This window comes from Bison bison, unplaced genomic scaffold (genome assembly GCF_000754665.1).
Source record: "Bison bison bison isolate TAMUID 2011002044 unplaced genomic scaffold, Bison_UMD1.0 scf7180017864109, whole genome shotgun sequence".
Classification (NCBI taxonomy): domain Eukaryota; kingdom Metazoa; phylum Chordata; class Mammalia; order Artiodactyla; family Bovidae; genus Bison; species Bison bison.
Genome location: NW_011494681.1, coordinates 1,052,274 through 1,071,534, shown reverse-complemented (window position 1 = coordinate 1,071,534; position 19,261 = coordinate 1,052,274). Strand labels below are relative to the sequence as shown.

Genomic DNA, 19,261 nt, shown 5'->3' with positions numbered 1-19,261 from the left:
CGAAAATTCCCCAGTGTTTATGAACGTCTTTTCTCTGACTTTTAATCTTTGCTGAAATGTTATTTTCAACCCTTTGCAAGGGAGCAGAATTGGTTCATGCTCGTTCCGCTCCAAGACCATCAGTACAAACAGCAGAGATTGACAGAGCGGGAGAGGAGGTGAGAGGTCCCAGGATGGCAGGCTGTCCGTTTGATCACGTAACACATCTATAGCCGTGTGGCATTGAGTCATTAGCTATCAGTGTCTCAAGGGGGAGAACAATTAGGCAGTTTCAGAGCCTGCAGTGGCAGTTATCTTAGAGGTGACTGTTGGCTTTAAGTTTGAGTGGACGTCTCAGGAGCCTTCACCTCAGAGGGTACTACTTGAGGAACTTTCTTGCATTGTCAAAAACACTCCAAAGGTTAACTGTATGGAAGACTGACTCCTAACCTCTTCTGCATCCATAGAATATCCCGGCGCATGTCTTAAATTTCTCAAAACAATGTTCCTTTTGATTCATCTTAGTTAGAAGAGCAGTCGTTTTCATATGCTATATTTTATCGATTTCCGGGTGCACTCACCCCCTCCCTCCACACACATCTTAGCATTTCTGAAATCAGGATGAGTCTTAACAGTTGATGATATGAAAACATGCCCTAGTTTAATTGAGAGCATTTCTCTTCCCTGCTGCTGCTAAATCGCTTCAGTCGTGTCCGACTCTGTGCGACCCCATAGACGACAGCCCACCAGGCTCCCCCGTCCCTGGGATTCTCCAGGCAAGAACACTGGAGTGGGTTGCCATTTCCTTCTCCAATGCGTGAAAAGTGAAAGTGAAATCGCCCCATCATGTCTGACTCTTAGCGACCCCATGGACTGCAGCCTACCAGGCTCCTCCGTCCATGGGATTTTCTAGTCAAGAGTACTGGAGTAGGGTGCCATTGCCTTCTCTGTTCTCTTCCCTGCTGCTGCTGGGGCTGCTGCTAAGTTGCTTCAGTCGTGTCCGACTCTCTTTTCCCTGCTACTGCTAAGTTGCTTCAGTTGTGTCCAACTCTGTGCGATCTCATAGACGGCAGCCCACCAGGCTCCCCCGTTCCTGGGATTCTCCAGGCAAGAATACTGGAGTGGGTTGCCATTTCCTTCTCCAATGCATGAAAGTGAAAAGTGAAAGTGAAGTCTCTCAGTCGTGTCCGACTCTTAGCGACCCCATGGCCTGCAGCCTTCCAGGCTCCTCTGCCCATGGGATTTTCCAGGCAAGAGCACTGGATGACGTATTATACAATGGAGAAGGAAACGGCACCCCACTCCAGTATTCTTACCTGGAAAATCCCATGGACAGAGGAGCCTGGGACAGTTCATAGGGTTGCAGAGTCAGACAAAACTGAGCCTGGGACAGTTCATAGGGTTGCAGAGTCAGACAAACTGAGCGACTGAGCACACATTATACAATGGATTGTATATTCGATTCAGTGGATCAGTGACAACCTGAGGGGAGGGAGGGATCTTTTAAAATCAGACCAATAGAGTAACCCTTACCCCTTCCCCAAGGTCAGAAATCACCAGCCTTAGGCCATAGACAGCTTTATGCTTAATAAAAAGGTACCTGTGTTGCCTTTGCCTGATTAGTTTAATCCAGAATATTATAGTTACAGTTAATGAGAATATAATACCCTCCAAATACAATTGCTGCTGTTAAGGACTTTGACCATGAGATGGAAATTTAGTGGTAGAAGGTTTGCAACTCTGCTTATGGTTGTGTACTCACTGTTCTCTTTAAACCTTCATTTTAAGATGATAAAAAAGAACACTATGGTTTTTTACTTCTTGCGTGAATGTTGTAATAAGGATGCATTAACAGCTCTGAAGAGTGTGTCCTTCTGAGGGGAAAGATGATGTATAAATAAATAGTGGAATGATGGCCTTTTCTCTTTAGACTTTTCCTGCTGAAGCTGACAGTCAGGAAAGGTGAATATGAAGGATTCTGTGATCTCCCTCCTTCAAGCTGACATCAGCTGAATTGATCAGCTCTCAAGGCTAAGGCTTCCACGGTGCACCACCAGATGGAACCTTTGACACTGGGTGCTTCCTGCACCTTTTACAGTTGTTCGTTAGGAATAAAAACCATCTGCTGGATTGTTTCACTCTTTTGTCTTAAGCACTCGAAATAGCAATCCCTTTGCTTGCCGATGGAGTTCAGTGTCCATGAGCTGGTTGCAGCGTTTTCATTTTTCCTGCCCTCACTTTCTTTTCAGCATCAGTCATCTGTTCTTGTCCATGAAAACACACAGAATATACAGAGGAAACTGCAGTTTACTTAATGTAAACCTAGTTCTGCAGTTTCCTACTCTTATAACAATAACAATTATGACCAAACCCTAGAGTTAACATACAAATTTCCTTTCTTTTGTGATTCTCAAATGCTTCAACTACCTCATCTACCATTCTTGAGCCAAAATTATTCAAGTGGACAGTGGTAAAATTTGAGTTTAGAATCTCAGATGCCTATCAGTCATTCTTTTTAGTGAATGACTTTGCTTCTCCAGTTCCAGTAAGCCATGTCCCTCTTTGTACATAAGCATTCAAAAGAGAAAGCTGCTTTAAGGTACTACTGCCCAGAGATAGACATGAATTTGATAGAATAAGGCTTTTGTTGCTGGTGCATCTTGTTACAAATTGAAGGGGCTTTGAGATTTCTGAGTAGGCATATCTAGTATCTTCTTAAACTGGTAAATGTCATGATTAAAAATGGATGCAATTAGAGAAGTGCTTCACTCTGTGCTTTTGCCAGGGTGTTTCTGAAGTTTAAAAAAAGTTAAATGTATAATTACCACAAGTTTCTCAGGAAGCACTTACTTTTCCTATTTTGTATTAACAGGCTGTAGGCAATATTAGCCAGCACTCATTCCTAAGTGTTGAAAATTATGTGAGAACTTTTAAGAAGGGGACAGAAAGGGCTCTTTCTTATAAGCATTATGAGAGTGAGCTTAATATTTCGTCATTAATTCTTTAAAGAAATTGCCTCTTATGTAGGCATCATATTTTCTGGTCTTAGTTCTATGATTATATCCATAGAGGAAGGGGCATATGTTACCAAATGGGAACTTTTGAGCTTGACCTGGAAGGATGACTAAGGTCATAGAAGGGCAGGGCAGGGAAGAGCATTCAAGACAGAGAAACCGTCAGGAAGGTGTGTGAGTTGAGCCTGGGCAGTTCTTGGGAAAGGAGCTGGGGTGGGGTGGGCTGTGAGGGAGGGTAGAATTCAGTTGTGAAAGACCTGGCAACCCGCTCTGAGCAGTTTAGACTTGCTTTTCTAGCCAAGGAAAGCCATCAAAGAAGGGAAGCGGCGTAATCAGATGTGGTCTTTGTAAGATCCCTCTGGCATTGGTTTAGAGGAAAAATTGAGTGAGGAAGAGGGAAACGCTGGAGAGAACCCTTAGAAAGATATTGTTGTGAGTCAGGTGAGAGATGTAAGTCTGAACCAGGGTGGCAACTCTGGGAAATGAGAAGGTCACAGATGATGAGTCATTTAGATGGTAAACTTGGCAGCATTTGATGACTGGTGATGGGAGGATGTTTGTGCTAATTTACACTAAGCAGTTTTGAAGTTTGTACTACAATTTCCTGGTATGGACATGAGAAAGTTGTCTTTATCACCAGAATGGCTGGTCATTTTCCCCAAAAAAGCTCTGTAGCCGTTTCCCTTGCCTTGTCCTGCAGCCGTTTCAGGTATCTGAGATGCTACAGCACACCGTGTTTATCTCATCAGCAAACCGTCAGATGGGTTTTTGGCTAACAGTAGGGAGACTGCTTCTTCTGAGACCCAGGTACTTGGACGATAGCTTAAGCATAGAGACTCTCTGGTAACCTCAAAATGAACTGAATTATTTGGCCAATGCTTTGGCATCGGCTGCAGTGATGTACTTCCTTCAGAACTAACTGTGATTTTAGAGGTGTTCTCCTGATCCACTTAGTCTGAGTTGGTGTTTCTATTGGAGAAGGCAATGGCACCCCACTCCAGTACTCTTGCCTGGAAAATCCCATGGATGGAGGAGCTTGGTAGGCTGCAGTCCATGGGGTCGCTAAGAGTCGGACATGACTGAGCAACTTCACTTTCACTTTCCACTTTCATGCCTTGGAGAAGGAAATGGCAACCCACTCCAGTGCTCTTGCCTGGAGAATCCCATGGACGGAGAAGCCTGGTTGGCTGTAGTCCATGGGGTCGCACAGAACCGGATACAACTGAAGTGACTTAGTAGTAGCAGCAGCAGGTGTTTCTATACTGTTATTCTAGAATATCCTTGGTCATTTATTCATTCAGTGCACCTTTATTAAAGCTAATGTTGTAGTGGATCCAGAATAACTATGCTGGTTCCTCCCTGAAGGAGTGTAGTCACGTGTGGAGAGGAGATACAAACACATATAACAGTGGTAAGAGGAGAGACAGTGGTAATAATCCCCAGAGAGATACATGGGTGTCACAGCAAGAATTTTCATCTCGGCAAACAGGATTCTTTCTTATGGCAGAGGTAGAGTTTGATGCGGACCTTGAAGTTGGAATTAAACAATCCAAACTGAAGAAGAGCATTCCTGGCAGAGAGAAGAGCATTACAAAATACACAAGCTGTTTTTTTTCCTTGATATTGAAACCACTCTGTGTCACCAGAGCACCAAGAGTGGGGTTTGAGGGAGATGGTGGCAAAGATTTAGGAGAAGGAAAAGTTGGTGAGGAACGAGATCGGGGCCAGGCTGTGGAGGATTTTGAGGGCTGACATGTTTCACTTCATTCTACAAATAATGAAAAGCTATTGACTTGTTTTGTTAGTTTTCATAAAAAAGAAGGATGAGGGGGCCCTTCTGTAAGGGAAATGATGTTATTTCAGTGTGACGGGTCAGAAAGCTGAGGCTGGTGAGTGGCCAAGCAGAGCTGGGCCAGGTGGGAACTCCAGTCCGGCTGCCCCTGGCCACCTGCTCGCTCAGCCATCAACCCCACAGGGCGCCTGGTGTGAGGACCGGAAGCCGAGATGGCAGGACGGTCCTGAGAAAGGGCGGCTGCCTGGACCACAGCCCTGGGGGAAAGAGGACGAGTCTGTATTGAAAGGATGGTGGTGGTGAAGTATGGGGAGGAAGGAAGAAAAGGGATGCTTAGGTACAAGCTTCTTTTGAGTTCTAACTTAATTTTCCAAAGTGTATAGACAGTTCACATGTAGTGTCTGTGAAGCTGTTGGATTGAAGAACGACTCTAGACGTGGCTGCTGTGTTCTGCCATACCACACTGTTTACCGGAAGACTGAAACTCAGCTTTTCCTGAAATGTCATTTATGCTTCGTAGTGCATTACCTTGTAGAAGAGGAGTAGCAACATGAAGCTCCTAAACTCGACCTCCTAATTTCCACTCTGCAGAAACAAAAGTCTATAAAACGTGCGTGAAAGCCGTGCCTAGCGATGCTTGCTCTCCACAGGGGCCCTGTCTGTGTCCCTCCCCCTCCCCACACCGCTTTCTTTAGTCCCTTTGTTGAGTCTGGGACCCACCCTACTTCCTTCCCCTTTTCCAGTTCACTCATGAAATATGGGTGGGAAGGAGGTTTTACACATTCTGAAAGCGAATCTTGGCAGGGTCTGCTGCCAGGCTGGGGTCCCTATCTCTCAACTTAAACCGGAATTTCCTCTCCCCTGTTTCCTGCAGCCTCATCCTGGAGCCCTGCTTGCGTCAAAGGGCTCACTAGGCGTCCAAGGGCTTGCTGCCTGTGCGTCCCTGGGGCAGAAGTGGGCTGGAGTATTCTGGCTCTTGCTGCTCTTTATTTCACACTCTAAAAGTTGATCTCTGCATTTTCCCAACTTTCATTTAGTCTCTTACTTAAAAAAAAAAACAAAACAAAACACTGTATATAAAATGAAAACCCTCCTTATGCTCTATGTGAAATCAAACTCGCTTTATGCATAGAGGTGAGTAAAATTAAAGAGCAATCATGGCATTATTTGAAGTTTGCTGGTGATTTAGTTTAACCAAGAACTACTTAAAGACAAGTGCAGTGTTATCACATCATTGCTTAGTTTCAAAAGCCAGAATTCAAATCTAATAGGCAAGTCATAACATAGTAAGTGGCCCACTACTGAGAAATTCTATGCAGAAACCATGTTGTTTTTCTTAATGAGAAAAATCCCAACTTTGTGTTGGTTTGGCACTTACATACATACCTTTTTAGAGGAAATAGGCTTCATTGAGTGAGTTGTTTTTGTTCATCTTTAATCAGGATTAATTTTAATCAGAGTAATCATGAAAGTGATAGACGAGATAGGTCTTGCCTCCAAGAAGTTTACAGTCTGGCTGGAGATAAAATTCACACGTGGAAAACCAATGCACCATTCAAAACAGTGTTAAACGAAGTGTTTAAATAATTTCACAGATGTTCAGGGAGAGGGAAGTACCTCTGGTAAATTTTTTCGCAGTTGCAGCAATCCGTAGAGAAAGTCTTTTCCTTTTTCAAAAGCAAGGTTTGGAAGTTTGGTTCATTTTAAATCCTGCTTTTATTTTGTTATTTTGCGTCATAAAATCGGCAGCCAGGCAGCCAGGGGACTTCAGTGGTTGAGCTCCCACTGTCTGGCAGAGCCATCTGCCCACTAGCTGGGGTTTTTAGGTCTCACAAGAAGCCTGTTGCAAGTCTCAACATTTAAAAAATATTATCTTCAGTTTTTAACAGTTTAAGCAGAGACGAACTTGTCATTATTGTATTCGTTTATTTTTCTGAAGATACTCGTTTATTTTTTAAAAGGCCCAGTTAAGAAACTGGATCCTGGCTCAGTTTGGTTTATCAAATTCATATTCTTAGCAGATGTTGGATTCCCTATGGTACAGATGCTACTCACCAGGTTATCAAGTTCTTCTACTTGTAATATTAAAATAGTCATATTATCTTCAGTATGTTTGAGAAATCATACTGCTGTGTTGTGTAGTCGCTCAGTCGTGTCTGACTCTTTGCGATGCCATGGACTGTAGCCCGCCAGGCTCCTCCGTCCATGGGGATTCTCCAGGCAGGAATACTGGAGTGGCTTGCCATGCCTCCTCCAGGGGGAGAAATCATACTAAATATGGTGAAGCATTGAAATACTGAAAAATAAAGTATTTTTCTCAACTTTTGGTCCTCTCAGTGGTATACCTCACTCCAGACCCCTGGCAACCTTATATTCTTTTTTTTCTCTACCCCTATCAAGGCGTGATCTGCATTAATATAACCGCATTGATACTTTGTAGGTTGTCATCTGATGAATTAACAGTAGAAATCTTTGGTGGTTTGGTTTCATTTGAATTTATAATGAGTGGGTTAAGACAAAAGGATAGAGCAAAGATGTGTGGACAGATGGACAGCCCTTCATAGAGAGATGGACTGTACTTCATGACAACTGTGTACCACTGAGGCCTGGAGAAATAAGACATGGAGACACAGGTACTCATGTACTTTGTGTCTTGATTCCCCCAAAGACTGTCCTGATACATCAGTGCTTTGGGGGGAGGCAGCATTGCAACAAATTTAGAGGCTAAGTTCACAGTTACTGTTGTCTAGTTGCCAAGTCCTGTCCAACTCTTTTGTGACCCCATGGACTGTAGCCCACCAGACTCTGTCCATGGGATTCTCCAGGCAAGAATACTGGCGTGGGCTGCCATGCTCTACTCCAGGGGATCTTCCTGACCCAGGGATCTCTTGTGTCTCCTGCATTGGCAGGCAGTGGATTCTTTACCACTGAGCCACCTGGGAAGACCTGAGTTCCCAGTTACCTGCATGCTAAGCTCCAAGATGCGATGGAAGCTTATCACAGGACACTCAGCTGGTCCAGGGAGACATGCCTGTGTCCCCGAGGAAGAGACAGGATCTGAAGAGTCAGAAGAGTTCTTAGAAGAAGTGAAGCAGGGCAGGCAGAGGAGAAACCCGCGTGAGGACAGGAAGGGCTGGTGCAGAGGACGCTGCCACTCTGCAGGTGGAGCCAAGCGGCCGGAGCCCGGGGAGGGCGAGGAGGCCGAGGAAGCAAGGCCCTACCCCAGGCTGAGTCAGAGACGGGGTGCTCAGAGTGATACAGAGCCCTTGTGGACACTTTAAACAAGAGATGACGATGATTAGATTTGAATTTTTGAGATTCCTCTGCTGCAGTGTGGGAATGGGTTTGCCAGCCTAGAATGGGTCACACTCACTCCTTTCAAAGCTTTCTGACTCGCCTTCCCTCACAGACCTCTCTTAATTTTACGTAAAACAGTAACCAGCATAAACGTCAAAGGTTTGCTGTGAAGACAGAATGTTCAATTATAGCTCAGCTCTTAACTAAATAGCTTTACTCTAAAATGTACCACCTCATCATTTTTCTTTAAAAAATTGACTTTGATTCAGTCCTGTTTCATAGAATGAATTTTGAACTTGCGTGTAATATGAATACTTTCTGTTAATTAACACCCGGCAGGCACGTATGTTCACATTAAATATACTTACTTTGCTGCATAGTATTTGCTGCATATTGATTCAGCCAGAGTTTGGTGATTTCTGAGTGATTCAGATACTTCAGTTGATAAAGATGAGGAAAAGAAATTTATAAAAGATTTTCATGTGGGATGCAAAGAACCTTTTTTTTTTTCCCCTTTTGCAGTGGGAAGTGGGTGGAAAGGAAAAATTCCATCTGGCATACAGCAGCCCTAAATGTTGTTTTAAGAGAGCAAAAATAGAAGATGGCTGAAAATATCATAACAGAACATAGCAGACTGTGGCCAAATGTACAGTACATATTTTTCTAATAAATCATGTTAAATACCCATATTTTACTTAAAACATGACCATGTTCTTGTTTGTCAGTATATACAAATTTGTCTTTAATTTTTGAAAAATCACCCACTCCATTATTGAAGAACAAAAGACTTGTTTGAATGTCTTGAAGTTAATGCTGTCACATTAGGTCTACCGGGAATAGGTTTTTGCAGGGTTTTCTTTCCTTTTCCAATCTCTCCCTCCTGTATTCAGGGAAAAAAAAAATGGAGAAAGAAGATATGGCACTTGGTCTCTTCATTTATTGTACATTTGTCTGTAATTAGGTGAACAAGGCTCAACAATTTTAACAAAACTTTGTAAATGTCCTCTTTGTTCAGGTTCCAGGAATGACTGGGCTTGATGGAGGTGAGCTGAGTCAGAGTAAAGGATTAGGGGCTCCTTTAGATCCAAGAAATACAGACAGGGAGTGAACAATGGTGATAATGTAATTAAGATGGCAGGAAGTGGCCCTGGGGTAGGGATTTCCAAGGAAGCTCAAGAAGACTCAGTGAGTCCCAGAAGGTATCTTACTGACCTCCCAGGTTGGGGTGGCGTAGAGGTGTCCAGTCAAATTTTGACCCTGTGCAATCAAAATCATACGGATGATTCGTTAAACCTTTCTTGATCTTGCCTTGGCTAGGATTTATAGAGGTAAAACAAGCTTCCTATTGGTACTCTTGTGAATAAAGAATTCTAATGATCCCCAGATGGTCCAGTACCTAATCAAATCCCAAACTGAATTTTATGGTTGATAGATGCTGTCACTTTCTCCCAGCTCAGTGACCTTACTGTTATTATAAGTTGGGGGGATTCTGATGATGTGGTGTTTTTTGCAATCAATCCGAGTATCATGGAGTTTTCCTCTGAGAAGCATAGGCTTTGATAAGAACTTTTTTGATATGATGTATCTTGACTGGATAAGAAAAAGTTTCACTCAAAAACTGGCAACTGCTAAATAGGATTATAAACAGTATCCTCTAAAATGGGTAGTAAGTACTTCACGGTCCATTAATTCTGTCTAAAGTTCATTAATCACAAAAAGATGTTGAAATATTCTGATATATTTCTCCTAGTAAGATGTATACCTTTTTAGCCTCTGTTATCAGAAGCAAAAGATCATTAATTAAAATAGTCATTATCGGAGAGCCTTCAGGTTTGTTAGAGAAAGGTATAATTTAGTCTTTGTGCTTTTATCGCTCTGTGTTTCTGGAGTTATATTTTGTGAGGCTCTAACAGAGGCTAGCCTGATTGAAGTGACCCTTGCTCCAGTAAGCATTTCTATTGAACTACTTCTCCTCTGCTTGTTAGCAGTTGTTATCTGTGACCCCATGGGCTATAGCCTGCTAGGCTCCTCTGTCCATGGGATTTCCCAGGCAAAAATATTGGAGTGGGTTGCTGTTTCCTTCTCCAGGGAATCTTCCTGACCCAGGGATCGAACCCTCATCTCCTGCATTGGTAGGCTGTTTCTTTACCATTGAGGCACCAGGGAAGCAGTTAGCCCTTCCAAAAACTAACACAGCAAGTCCTAAAAGCAGGCACAAACAGTTTTGCCAACAAAAAGTTACTGGGGCATTCAGTGCTTATTAAACATCCATAGGGAAGCACAGAACTGAAAATTACCTCTGTGTTAAAACAATACTTTGATATAACTCTAAAATTGTTGGAACTGAGAGGTTAATTGAAACCATGGAGATAATACTGTCTCCTCTCCTAGTACGTATGACTGGAATATACAGTGGCAGAGACAGAAACATGCATGGCTTGAGTTAGTGCTGAGTTGTACCTACATGTTTGAGGTTAAGGGATATACCAGTCAGGTGGAGAAGGGAAGCTTTTGAGCTTCAGTTCAGTTCAGTTCAGTCACTCAGTCATGTCCGACTCTTTGCAACCCCATGAATTGAAGCACGCCAGGCTTCCCTGTCCATCACCAACTCCCAGAGTTCACTCAAACTCACGTCCATCGAGTCGGTGATGCCATCCAGCCATCTCATCCTCTGTTGTCCCCTTCTCCTCCTGCCCCCAATCCCTCCCAGCATCAGAGTCTTTTCCAGTGAGTCAACTCTTCGCATGAGGTGGCCAAAGTACTGGAGTTTCAGCTTTAGCATCATTCCTTCCAAAGAACACCCAGGACCGATCTCCTTTAGAATGGACTGGTTGGATCTCCTTGAAGTCCAAGGGACTCTCAAGATGAGGCCAAATTCTAACTAACCCTTAAAATTCGAGAGAAGAAACTTTGGAACAAAGCAGAGAGCCAATTTTATTCTGATTGTCTTTTAAGGAATATACTTGAATGCCAGATGCTTGTGGGCAGATGCCTCTCAAGACTTGCTGAGCTGTTAAATGCCATTTCCATTGTAAGTTAGCAATTGTGTCTGACCTGTATCCTAATTTTAAGTAGATGCCACTTCTATTTGAAGTCAGTAAATCTCAAATTCCTGTCCTTTAGTATTACTCATGATCTTGGCATATAGAGGAGATCTGCAGAGACCTGAGACAAGTGTGCCACACCCTGGAAAAATCCTTCCTCATGAAGATCCAGGTGGCCCCAGGTAGAGTCAACATCTGTGGCTGCTGATCCCCCTGGGCCCCACCCTGTGTGCTTTGCCATTTTTGCATCTTGGCTCTGACTTCTGCTTTTAGGTACCACACCTGGCCATGCCAAAACCTTCGGAGAAGAGGGCAGTGAGAGTTTTGTTGGGCCTGTTTTGGCCCAAACCTAAGTTTTAAGATCGTTTCACTCCAGAAGAAAAGTTGGGAATGCTGTCTTTTCCTTCCAAGTGATAGAGGATGGCAGACTGCAGACTTCCCAGTCTGGGGGACCCTAGAAAGAAGAGTTGGGTAGCACAGGCCTACAGAAGACCCAGAGGAAATTCAATGTGTGTTCCTTAGCCAGATGCAATGACCCAGCAATTCTGGGGGATTCAGTCACTTACTTGACTGCCTTGAGGTCTTCAGACCGATGCTAGCATCTTGCATCAGTCAGACGCTTAGCTTCTCTGCCATTAGCAGCTTATTTCAGATTCCCCTGTTTGAACTCGTAGAGATGATTAGGAAAAATCCTACTAGGATGGAGACAGCCAGATAACTGTTTAGCTTGCTGCTACCAACAGTAGGCATTCAGCTGTGACACATAAAGTTCACTTTGTTGAGGGCCTAAATGATTTTTAATTTCAGTAGAACTTTATCCTTTTCAAATATAGAGCAAATTTTTAAAATGCTTGGCCAAGATTAATTTATTCTTGCCTATGTTCATTGAGAAAAGCATTTGTTAAGCACTAATGAACCAGACATCACACACGATAGAACAGAGACATAAGTGAGCAAGATTGGATTTGAGCCCCCAAGCTCGTCACCACTTATGAGGGAGGAGGATTGAAAACAAAGATAAGGGAGTTAAAGAAGGGTAATATGCAGACCGAAGAAAAGAAGGGGTGTACTTTGAATAAGGTGTCTGTTTCTAGAAAATTGTTTCTTCACCTTGTGAGGCATTTGCTAAATTAAACATCATCTCTTTTACTTCCTGGCATTGTTACCAGGTAAGAACACAAATCATAAAAGGCAGACATCATAAGTCTTGTATCTAAGGAGTGTTAGATATTGTTGGAAAATGGCATTGACCATTTTTCTCTCTCCCCATTTTCTAACTACAAAATATTTTTAAAATTAGTATAGTGTATACAGTTATTGACCTGTTTAATAATTGAATTTGTTTTTGAAAACAAGCTTCATTCTTGAGATTTATGGCTGTTTAACAGTCAAGAACAAGGCATCAGGCAACTTGCTGGAATTTATAGCACATTTCTTTCTGTTAGACGTTTTTGTTTACATTTAGAAATAATAGAAAGCTACAAGGAAGAAAAGAAAACTTTATTGAGAACTAACCAGGATTTCTCCTTACCGTCTCCAACATATCAGCACATGCATTATGAGGCTTTCCTTACGTTTCTATAACAGACTTTACCTATCTACACTTCCCATTTGGGGGAAAATAGGGTTTCAAATTTTTCCAGTTGTAATAATCTGAGATGCACATGTCTAGAAAAATCTTTATCTAAGTTTATATTTCTTAAGGGTAAATTCGTAGCTGAGTAATTACTACTCACAGGTATGAACTGCCTTAATCTTTTATGTTTTATGCTCGACTGTTCTTCATAAAGCTTGTTCCAGTTTTCATAAACATCAACACTCCATTAAAGTATTTGTTTTGTTACCCCTCACACATATTGGAGCATCCCTGGTGGCTCAGATGGCAAAGAGTCTGCCTGTAGTGCGGGAGACCTGGGTTCAATCCCTGGATCGGGAACATCCCCTGGTGAAGGAAATGGCAACCCACTCCAAAATTCTTGTCTGGAAAATCCCATGAACGGAGGAGCCTGGTCAGCTACAGTCCATGGGGTTGCAAAGAGTCAGACACGACTGGGCGACTTCTCTTTCTTTCTTTCACCCATATTGATTATTATGATTCTTAGAAGGAGAAGCTAAGTTTTCTTGTCGGGTTGATGGGAAGGAAAAGTATTATCTTGTTCAGATTTACATTTCTTTTCTAGTGAGGTTGAATACTTGCAGTTAATATCAGTCCATCCATATTTCTTCTGTAATTAATCTATTCACCTCCTTTGCCCATTTTTTCTATTGGGATTTTTCTTACTAATTTGAATAAGTACTTTATACATTAGGGACATAAATCTTAGTCGTATTTGTTACATGTAGTTTTTCCAGGCTTCTTCTTTTTTGTTTTTATGCACATATGAGCAAAAGTGTTGATTCATGTTTTTTAACTTTAAAAATGCCTTTAAAATTAGAAAGGTCTTCCCACTTCTGTGGCTAGACACTTAATTTCATTTTGTTCTATTCTAGAGTTACACTTCTTATTCATGTCTTTAATATAACTGGAATTTATTTTTATAATATAAAAGTAAGATTTCTCCATCAGTTATCACATGCAGATTTTTTCATGTTTTCATATTTTTACTGGTTGCCAACATTAAAAAAAAAAATCCATTGTATTCTTGAGAAATTGAAACTGTTAACAGACTTCCTCCAAATTAAATATACCAAATATAAGCTTAGTGAGTAATATTACCTCTCTGAGCTTCAGTTTTCTCATCTATAAAAGTAGGAGATTAGAGGTGTAAGATTTCTTCTGGTTCTGAAATTCCTGTCTTAAATTGAAGATGACGTCCCCCACCCCACTTTCCCCAGTTTAGCAGCATTCATACTTTTGAGTGTTAAACACTTTGGGGGAAAATGTTGCAATTTTAAAACGGATGCCGATCGATTACTCGGGAGGCCCTGAGTAGCCATTTTTCACTCTGATTGACTATGCTTATCAATGCCAAAGATCGTTCTGTTCTTTTATGTTCTAAAAATACTCTGGTGGATAGAATTTCTAAAAAATCTCCTTTTTGTGAAATGCAGTTGGTATGGGACAGATGGTGATCTAGCATCCAGCTAGAAGTAGCTCTGCTATCAGGGTGCTGAAGCCATATTTCAAGCCACGTCATTAAATATTTGGAATTGTTTTTCTGAGTTTACAATGTCCTGAGGAAGATTGAGATATGAAACTCTGAGATAATGACAAACTAAAAAAAGCTTCTAGATCCTACTGTCTTGAACTTCTAGAAATAAGAAGAAATTAGTCTCTTTATTTGTAGTGGCTCAGCTCATTAACCACTATCCACAACCTTGCTCCAAACCACTGTTTGTTGGTTGTTTTTAATGCAAATTTTTATCTCTCACCTGTCTCTCAGAAAGAATATTTCTTCTCTGAAGATAAGCTCTATGTTTTATTTGAACTTTTATCCCCAGCATCTAGCATGAGGCTTTCAATTGGTGTTTGTGGACCTGATTTCTGTAGAGAAGGCAAATGTGAGTGATTTGAAATGTTTCTGAAGTTCAAGCACTCAAATCTGTGCAAATCCAAAGTTATGCCTGCTCCAGGGTTCCAGTTCATTGGAGATTTAAAATTTTAAATTAAAGGTTTTGTACCAGGGAGGATTAGCCTGGAAATGACAGGCAGAAAGGACAAGGAGGTTCCTCACCAATCATCACTTGGTAACTGCAGACAAGTCTTTAGGAGAACACATACTTGGTACAAGGTAGAAACAAACTTTCAAGCTTCAGTGAGTCACAGTTCATGGAGCAAGGATCTCACCTGGGCAGGTTTGTATTTGAAGGTTTCAATCCTCTTTGGTACACTAAGTGCACGTTAACATTCAGGAAAATAGATGATTTTTTTTTTTTTTTGGTCTGTATTATCACTTAAGTACTTCCATTTCTTTTCAATCCATTTTTCTCTTTCTCCACACCCATCCTTCACTCCAGAAAAAGGGAGAAACACCTACTCCTGTGTAACCAAATTTATTTCTTTCTTATTTTAACCTTTTCTTCCTTTTTATCTCATAATTTTGTTTATCTTTCAAACAATTGTAGTAGTATTTCGTTGCAGTTTAAATTCTCTTAACCTGTTTTAATACCACCTTTTTCTATGAGTGCACAATAAACCAAGACTGACACAGTCCTACTTGTCTCATAGTCTTGTTTCATGCTGTGAAACAAGGTTTCTGCGATGGTTGTTGCTGAGACCTAGGTGTGTCTCTCTTAAAACACCAAGGAATGTGCAAAACATGAAAAAACAAGAGTGTTTACTTAAGATGCTTTGTATCTCCTTGCTCCCATGCCATGTGATCTTGCAGTTGCTACGGTAACTAGGAATTTTTCACTCCATAACTTGCATAAGGACAGAGTCTGACCTTTTTATTACTGCTCTGCCCTCTCTGAAGTTATACGTGCACTCAAGTGCATACACACACACACACGTGTGTTCACATGCATACACTTGTAAAGTCACATTTATATACACACGGCAGACATTTGGAAAGAGTTATAGAGTTCCTTGACTTGAAGCCTTAGGTTTTCATCTCATCTTTAGGTTGCTTGGGGAAAGTGTCAATATTGATATTTTCCCTTTAGAATAACTTTGCATGTGTGTGTCACACACACAAAATGACATGGAAATTCTTAGGAACAAGAACGTATTTCTACAATTTGTATTTGCCATTTCTGTAAAATTGCCTAGCAAACAAGATTTCCGATTTTTTAGTTGTTTTAAATCTCAGGCAACATATGCTTTGTATTTTGAGGGCCATCGAGATATACCAATAATGAGAAGTGGAAATTAGCACTGTTGCCAGCACTAAGTCATCTCAGTGTTTTGTAAAGTAAGAGTCTGTCGTGAACATATTGTGCAAACCTTCTCCAAGGATGCTGTGGATTGGTGGAATTCATATCCAAAGTATTGATAGACAGTTTTTCTCCAGTGAACTCAGTCATGTTAGCAGCTACTTAATGATCTAATTTAGAATTTGGAGGCATCCCCATTTCGTCTGAATTACCTTCTAATGGGCTTCTGTCAGATCGTGTATGCACAAGGCAGAACCCTCAGTTGCCCTTTGACCTAGGCTTCTTGAAGCCAAAGGATAAGTCTTAGTGATTTCCCAACCCAGCCAAGCCTCTGCACATTCCCATAGACTCAGTAACCAGGGTGAGTGTATATAACTCGTAAGTCTTAGCAGAATGAAATAGCCACCATATCTGGGACTAAGGGGCTGCAGAAGCAATGGAGTGCAGCAGCCTCAGCCCGTGACCCTGGCCGACAGCATGCCTTGTTTGTTGCTGCAGGTGTTTTATCTTGTTTATACTTTAGACATGCTGATGCTAAAGGATGTTGACTTCTCCCTTGCAAGTAATCAGCAACGCCATCCCAAACTAGGGTCTCATTAGGCATTAACTCACTCCTGAAATTTCTCCTTTCTACCCTAGCCTGCTCTCTGGACTATCTCTTTGTAGCTGAACCTCCTCCTCCCGGCCTTTGCAGACCTTTCAGTCCTTGACCTTGGGCCACTCTGCTGTCTAGTATCTGTCTGCTCATCTGTCGCTCACCAGGCCGTTCATTCGTTTTACAGGCAGTGTTGTTCTGGATGGAGGGCCAGCACAGAGAACAAGACAGACCAAGTCCATGTTCTCCTGAAACAAATATCAGGGTAGAACTTGTCCTGTCATTTCTCCTTGCCCTTCTCCTCTCCTTCCCCACCCACAATCTATTCAGCAACCAAGAACTAGTGTATTGGAACTAGAGCACTTGCTGAGAAAGATTTAATAAAATTTAAGATTTTATGTTAAAAAAAAAAACCTGTGTGATTTAATAACTCTCAAGGGTCACATGGGGAGTGTCTTGTATGAAGCAAAGAAGAGGATCTGAATTGTAGTGAACTGATATTAGACCAGAAAGAGTGTTAGGAAAATAAAATGTGCAGGAATTAGATTGAAGTTGGCCTGGATCAGATTCCCAGCCTTGCCCTAATTGTAGGGTTCTGAGAAATCTTACTTTACATGATAATAATTATTAGAGGCAGTAAAATTCAATATATACGGTTCTTCTCTAGCAGCCGGAACTTTCTGTCTTATCACGTTTACTGGTTTTCTCTGGGAGTTTGACCACATTCCATAACAACTTTGTGTTTGCTTTCGTACTATGGAAGTCAGACTTGACCTAGATTTTCTAAGTCTGGGGATGATGAGCCCTATTAGTCCTATTTAGGCTTTAGTTTGAATTATTAATCATATTATTCTTAGGATTTTTTAAAAGAACAAATGATCATTAACTCAAATACTCTTTCTGACAGGATGTGTTTGCTAGGCAAGAACGTTGGAATCCGGTAAATTTAAACCACTGCTCACCTTGACACACATCTGCTTACTTTATCTTTCCCTTAGCTGCTCTGTTAATCAGGTCTATCTTGCCAGCGATATCCTTTTTTATTTTTTTTCTAAAGCTCTGTTTGCTTTTTTTTTTTCCTGTAAGAAAATAGAATCATGAGATACATTGTCAGCAAATTCTGTGAAGGTTGTTCTTCGACAAAATTGTTTTTGGCCGGAGGAGATATTTTTTTTTCAGATAAGTATTCCAGTTCTGCGGTACCCACATTTACAGTACAAGAATAGATGTGGGCACTGATGGTTTGGTTTGCTCAGCTGTGTGTGAATTTCCATAGTGCAAGATGAGGAGAGAGTCCCTAAACACTAAATCACACGCAGCTTTCCTCTGTAGGGAACCAACACTTCGGGCTTCTGGGGAAAAAGTGAAGTCAAGACAACCGAATTTTGTAGGATCTGAGGATTTGGGAAAAATGTGAAGGTCATCATCTCCAGCCTTACTCACTGAAGAAGCACCTTCACTTGTCGATAATGTTACTGCCAGACTCTGCTCCAGTTTGAAAAAGAGGTCATTTTGCCTCTGTGTTTCCTAAAATTGACCTTGAGTCTGCTTCCTCCAACTCACAATCCATTAACGGAAGGTACTTTTCTACAACATCACCAATAATCCTGTTCCACAAGACAGTGTAGCTCAGAAAGTGAAAATCTCCTGCAATGGTTTCATTGTCCCTATCTTTTTTTTCTTAGACATTCCAACTATCTGAACACACCTCAAAGGGCATGTTTCCCAGACCTTCTTGTAGCTCCTTGGTGCAGAGTCCCATGTGCTTTGATCAGCAGACTCCTCTGCCCACAGACTCCTCACAGCCCTCTTTTGTTTTGTTGGAGATAAGATTCACATAGCGTAAAAGTAACCATTTTAAAGTGTACAGTTCCATGTCTGCCCAGTGCTTGAGCCGATCAGGCCCAAGGCAGCGTATGCGCTGGAAGCCCTGCCAACCTTAGTCTTCAGGTCTTTTGGTGCCCAAGTTCTGTGGGCATCAGATTGAACTGATCCCTGCCATGCTTAACTCAATTCTTGCTAGCACTTCATTTCCCCCCTGCTGGGTCTTGGACTTTGCTCTTGCTGAGCTGGTGTAGTTGTGGTCCTGAGACCACGTTCAGTCCTTGTCAACCCTCTTCTCCTCTTGGAACTCAGGATGATGTAGACACCTCTGTTGCTTACACGCTGAGCAGATTGGCTTGCTTTGGCTGCCAGCACCAGGGTAAACTAGTCCCTGCCATAGCTGTAGTCTCTAACATGTATTAGTGACCATCTTCCAGGGATGTCTGTGGTTCTGGTCACGAGCTCTGTTGTTGGGTCTTCCTGGGCTCAATCTCAGCTGTAGCACACACACCCTCACCCTGGGATCTGGCTTGGCCAAGTTACTTTGTCAAAATGAGAGATTTAATAGTATTTACGCTGTGTGGGCTGTGCTATGCTTAGTCGCTTAGTCATGTCTGACTCTTTGCGACCACATGGACTGTAGCCCACCAGTCTCCTCTGTCCATGGGGATTCTCCAGGCAAGAATACTGGAGTGGGTTGCCATGCCCTCCTTCAGGGGATCTTCCCAACCCAGGGATCAAACCCAGGTCTCCCGCATTGCAGGTGGATTCTTTACCATCTGAGCCACCAGGGAAGCCAGAATTGTTGTAATGGTTAGATAAGAAGGTGGCTTAGATGGTAAAGAATCTGCCTGCAGTGTGGGAGATCTGGGTTTGATCTCTGGGTTGGGAATATCCCCTA

The 19,261-nt window shown here is 42.0% G+C and overlaps 1 protein-coding gene across 11 annotated transcripts in view; it reads left to right on the top strand.

Moving 5' to 3' along the window:
* RAPGEF5 (Rap guanine nucleotide exchange factor (GEF) 5) overlaps positions 1-19,261 on the top strand; it is a 360,172-nt gene that overhangs the window by 258,896 nt on the left and 82,015 nt on the right. The gene's annotated exons all lie outside the window — the stretch shown is intronic.